Genomic DNA, 6000 nt, shown 5'->3' with positions numbered 1-6000 from the left:
ATGCGCACTAGCAGATTTAGTAGCAACCCTCATTGGCTACTCACTCAGAAAGTTTTATGAAATAAGTTTTTGTTTTACACGAGAAAGATATTTTGGAATTTGTGTGTTACCGCTCTCGAGGTGTGTGTGTGTTTACACAGCCGTAAAAATGCGTCCTAACAATAAACAAGCTTGACAGACGTAGAAGATCATCTAGACAACGTGATCAGCTTCATCTGTGCTTATTTAAATTGTGTAAAAGGTAGTATTACCCCTAGTTAACGAGAAACGCGGGACCTACTATGGGATGTGGGGCTAGTCAAGCTGCGTTTTTTATCGCAGCTTTTTTCCCGCATTCCACACCACACATTGTATGGTGTAACACTGTGGTGAAAATAAACTTGATTAAGCCACGTGCCGCCGTCCACTGGCAGTCTGCTTAGAGTATAGGTATATATGCTTACTCAGCACCGGGAAGTTGTACCGATGCGTGCAATACACCGCTACCCATATGCTAAATTTTAAAAGTAGGAAGATCACGATGAAGCAAAGGAGCAATAGGAATAAAAAAGAAAACAAAAACATGCCAGGCTTGCGTGGAACGCGCAGCGCACTCACAGCGTAAGCTAGAAGAGCGACCTTTCAAAGGCTCATCTGAACACTCTTTGGGATGCTGCAAGCACACTACTGGGTACCCACTACTCCATAAATATTAATGAATATTCTGTAGTAAGCCAGCATTCACTACGCCATTCTTGGTCATTCTTTGGAGAAGAGAGGTATCTGCTACAGACTTATTAGTAATCTTGTGCATTTTTTTTTCTGCAGTGGCTGACGACGATGAAGAAAAATGCCTGAAGTGGATATGCGCCATATCGGTGAAATGTAATCAAGAACAAGATTTTTGTTGTGTTGGATTATTAGACGACCCACTGAGTGCGTTACGCAATTCGCATTGTCTGACGCCTGGCTGTTCCTTTGATGTTCGATAATGCTTTATTACTCATATCAACGCGATTCCTTTCCCGACATTAATTTTGTAGGTAGGCTTAGAAACGAGTTCCAAGCGCTGGCCTGGCTTAGTGGTCAATCAAGACAAAAGAAAACAAACAAGAAAACAGGCCTGGCTCATTGGTAGAATATTGGGCTGGCACGCAGCGGACACGGGCTTCAATCACATTTCGTCATTGATGTTTTTCATTTGCTGAGTCTTTCTTTTCGTTCAATTCTTGTTACGGACACCGGCGGTGGCGCACAGCTACAGCGCCGCGCGTGATTCGTGTTCTGATCTCGTGACAGCTTTCGCTGTAAAAGGAGAATATGCTGCTTGGCAGCTAAGTTGCAGTGATGCACCAACATATGGTGACTGGTGTCAAGTGGTCAATTATGCACGATTATGTTGGTCCTAACGGCGACTTGTCCGCGATGCAAAACATTTTTTTTATTTCTTTTCTATATAGACCATTTTCTTAATCGTACTGCTCTATCTAATTCATATACAGCTCTTCTTCATAAAATTAATACGCTTTGCATCGCTCACAGGTCAAATTTAGGACAAATATATTCGTATGTAATTGACAATTCGGCACCACTGACCATATGCTGGTGCATAACTGCAACTTAGCTGCCAAGCAGAACATCCTCTTTTTTTTCTTTCGATTGATCATTCGCTTCATCGTAATATTCCTACTTCTAAATGTTAGAATATGGGTAGCGGTGTGTTGCACAATTTGGAACCACTTTCCGGAGCTCCGTAAGCATATATATACTATACGCAGGCTGCCAGCAGAGGGCGGCACGTGGCTAAATTCTGTCTAGTAGGTCCCGCGTTTCTCGTTAACTCGGGGTAATACTAGCTTGTAAACAATTTAAATCATCATCATCATCATCAGCCTGACTACGTCCACTGCAGGACAAAGGCCTCTCCCATGTTCCGCCAGTTAACCCGGTCCTGTGCTTGCTGCTGCCAATTTATACCCGCAAACTTCTTAATCTCATCTGCTCACCTAACCTTCTGTCTCCCTCTAACCCGCTTCCCTTCTCTGGGAATCCAGTCAGTTACCCTTAATGACCAGCGGTTATCCTGTCTACGCGCTACATGCCCGGCCCATGTCCATTTCCTCTTCTTTATTTCAACTATGATATCCTTAACCCCCGTTTCTCCCCTAATCCACTCTGCTCTTCTTCTCTCTTAAGGTTACACCTACCATTTTTCTTTCCATTGCTCGCTGCGTCGTCCTCAATTTAAGCTGAACCCTCTTTGTAAGTCTCTAGGTTTTTGCTCCGTAGCTAAGTACAAACAATTTAAATATGCAAAGACAAAGCTGATTACGTTGTCCAGATGATCCCCCGCGTCCGTGAAGCTTGTACTTACTGCTAGGATGGATTTTTACGGCTAATATAAACACGTCTACACCCCCACAGCAGTAACACACAAATTTCAAATTATTTTTCTAGCTTAAAATAAAAATCAATTTGATAAAACTTTCTGAGTGAGTAACCGATGAAGGTTGCTACTAAGTCTTCTATTGTGCATATATTTAGTGGGACCGCCTCATGGTTGAATTTACGGCCAAATATGTACCAAAATGAACAATTTTGCGAATTCGCACCACCTGTGAAATTTATTTCGCACTGTATACGCTTGAAACTATTTTTCGTTTTTAGTAAAACGCTCTGGCAATATGCTACTGTCAAGTATCTTATTTCCTCTCATTTAGTTTTTCTTTAAAAATGCCCAATACGTACCGGAGTCTCTATATTTGAGGTCACATAACTTTCATGCCATGATTGTCATGTTTGGACGTGTATTTTACCCTCTTCATCTATTCCCGTCACCTGATAGCAAATTTCGCAAATGTGAAGCTAGTGAAACGGCCATGAGCTTGCTATGAGCGTAGCATGTATTCAAGGTTTACTTGACATGCATACCAAAATTATCGTGTTTGGATATGTCATTTATCTTCGTCGTCCGTACGCGTCATGCAATACCAAATTTGTTGTACGTGGAGCTTGCAAAACAGCCGCGAGCGCATCATGGAGAGCCCAGTATACTCCGACATAACGTTGAGGCGTACGCAAGCGGGAAGCAGCGACGCTACGCTAACAAAACGTGAGCACTCTATAGTCTGACGCCAGGCATGACCAGCGCGACTAGCATCTGTCGCGCTACCCGGCGGCAAACGGCAGGAAATGTGACATGCTGCATTTCGTGCCGACGAGGTTACCCAGACTGCACCACGTCTGCCTCTCTTCGTGACGGAGGGACGCCCGGTGCGCTCAAACGCGCATGTGTCTAAACCACGCAACGCGGCGAGCGCCTCTCGGCGCCTGGCGTGGCACCACCAGCGTGACGCGACGAAACGAACCCCGGCGAACACGCACGCCGAGTCACGAAGCGTATTGGCGCATTGACTCTGGCATGTAGTCATGTTCTCGCATGACACGCTTCTCATGATTATCGTGTCCACACCAGTCACATACCTCCGTCATCAATTCACGCGACGTAATACAAAATTCGGCACATGTGAAGCCAGCAAACGTCCGCAAGTGCATATAAATGCCAGACTCTGCCCAGGCGGCGCTGCGAAAAACGCCGCCACCAGCGCCCCCATCGCCACGCCGAAGATAATTGGGAAGTGCACAAAGAGCCATCCGCAAGCGAACGTGCATAGGCCCTCCTCTTTTGTTGGTCTTGAGGCGCGGTTTTCTATCAAAGACCTCGCAAGCTTCTACCTACAATCCAAGCTCGTAGGAAGCTCATCAAAACTAAATGCGGGCTGAATGTCAAATATGTTTTATTTATTTCGGCGTGCTGCACCTGGAAATTTAAGTGCAAGTGAGCATTCCATGGCATCGAGTTCGAGGCATGTACTAAACTAAGTGCTGTCACAATAGTGCATACACGAGCAATCTATGCAATCAGGGTTACGAGACTCGCTTTGTCCGGCCCGAATGGCCCTGGTGCTTTTCGCTTTGCAGTTGCATTCTTGCTTGCAGTTGCTTGCTGTACATTGAAGTGTTTTAGTAGGCATGCTTGAATGCTGTTTTGATGGTTATATTCCGCGTGTATACACTGCACATGGAGATACATGCGTGTCCACTTTCTCAGTGTACAACGAAAGGCGTCAGAGGTAGCTCCTGTAATGCCGAAAAGCAATGGCAAAAAAACTGTTTGTGGTCACGATCATTTTGCGATTTACCAGTATGACGCACGTGTTTGCATTTCCTAGTAACAACTGGCCCTGAGAGCCTTCAAAACCATAGTGGGCGTAATGGTGTGTGGTGGCGATAACTTCAACCTGTCGGTGGTTGCAGCGTATGTTTGCGATCTTTATCGCGGCCGGACGTCACCTGTCTACTGTTGGACGTCGCGCACCACGGACAGAGGGTCTATTAAGCTTCTTAATCAATGTCACCACGGTTCTCCGTCAAGGCTAATCAAAACATAACAGGAGACCTACATTATTACACTTACTCAAGCGAACGGCTGCGGAGAACGCGAGTATTCGCATACCCAACACGTTCGCAACGGCCTGGATTTAGTACTCTCGCCATTCTGCTTTGCGAAAGCTGCAGAAATCAGTAAAACTGATGTAATCAAAGTTCGTGGCAATTCCCAGCGCAACGGTAGCGTCCATCGGAGTCTTTTTTTTTTTTTTTTTTTTTTGTAGAGCCCAGAGATTTTGCGTCTGCTCTTGCTTTCACCATCGTTCTGGCGTGCGAACCAGCAAGCACTTCACGGTGGTTTGGTAACGCGTCCAACGAGCGGAGCGAAATTCGTAGTAGCTCTTTTTCTGAGTGTTCTATGCGCAAATATAGAGCTAATAGTATGCTCCATTGTTGTTTCGCACGCTGTAGTTGCACCTAATTGCGCAGCAAACCGTGCAAGGTAGTCGGGCTTTGCACTACTAAAAACTAAATCGTCAGGTGGCACTGCGTGTCCGCAAAACTCCAGAGTCTGACGTCTATTCAGTGTGCATAGTAGTCATGTTGTTACGTGGCACGCCTGTCATGATTATCATTTTCGGACGTATCATTTACCTATGTCATCTGTTCTGATCCCGTGATACCAAATTTGGTACATGCGAAGCAAGCGAAACGGCCGTGAGCGCATCATGAGCGTGGCATGTAGTCATGTTGTTACAACACGCATCTCATATTATCATGTTTGCCCCAGTTGGATACCTTCGTCATACATTCACGTCCCGTAATACCTAATTCGGTACATGCGAAGCTAGCGAAACGGCCGCGAGCGCGTCATGAGTGTGGCATGTGTTCATGTTGCTACATGACATGCATGTCATGTTTTCATGTTACGGTCTGTTACTTGTGTTCGCCATGCAGTTATGTCATACCATACCAGTTTTGCAACATGCCATCTGAACGAAACTACCGCAAGAGCAGCCAGATCATGAAATGTAAATCATGACATTTATGACATACGTGTCATGATTTTCATCTTCTGACTAGTGACTGATGCTCGTTATACAGTCACGCTCTTCTATACCAATTTTGATATCGATACGAAACGACCAGGATAGCCAAAAGTAGATAGATAGATAGATAGATAGATAGATAGATAGATAGATAGATAGATAGATAGATAGATAGATAGATAGATAGATAGATAGATAGATAGATAGATAGATAGATAGATAGATAGATAGATAGATAGATAGATAGATAGATAGATAGATAGATAGATAGATAGATAGACAGACAGACAGACGGACAGACAGACAGACAGACAGACAGACAGACAGACAGACAGATAGACAGACAGATAGATAGATAGATAGATAGATAGATAGATAGATAGATAGATAGATAGATAGATAGATAGATAGATAGATAGATAGATAGATAGATAGATAGATAGATAGATAGATAGATAGATAGATAGATAGATAGATAGATAGATAGATAGATAGATAGATAGATAGATAGATAGATAGATAGATAGATAGATAGATAGATAGATAGATAGATAGATAGATAGATAGATAGATTTCGCATTCA

The sequence above is a fragment of the Rhipicephalus microplus genome, unplaced genomic scaffold (assembly GCF_043290135.1).
Source record: "Rhipicephalus microplus isolate Deutch F79 unplaced genomic scaffold, USDA_Rmic scaffold_20, whole genome shotgun sequence".
NCBI lineage: Eukaryota > Metazoa > Arthropoda > Arachnida > Ixodida > Ixodidae > Rhipicephalus > Rhipicephalus microplus.
Note: the sequence above shows the minus strand (reverse complement) of the source record.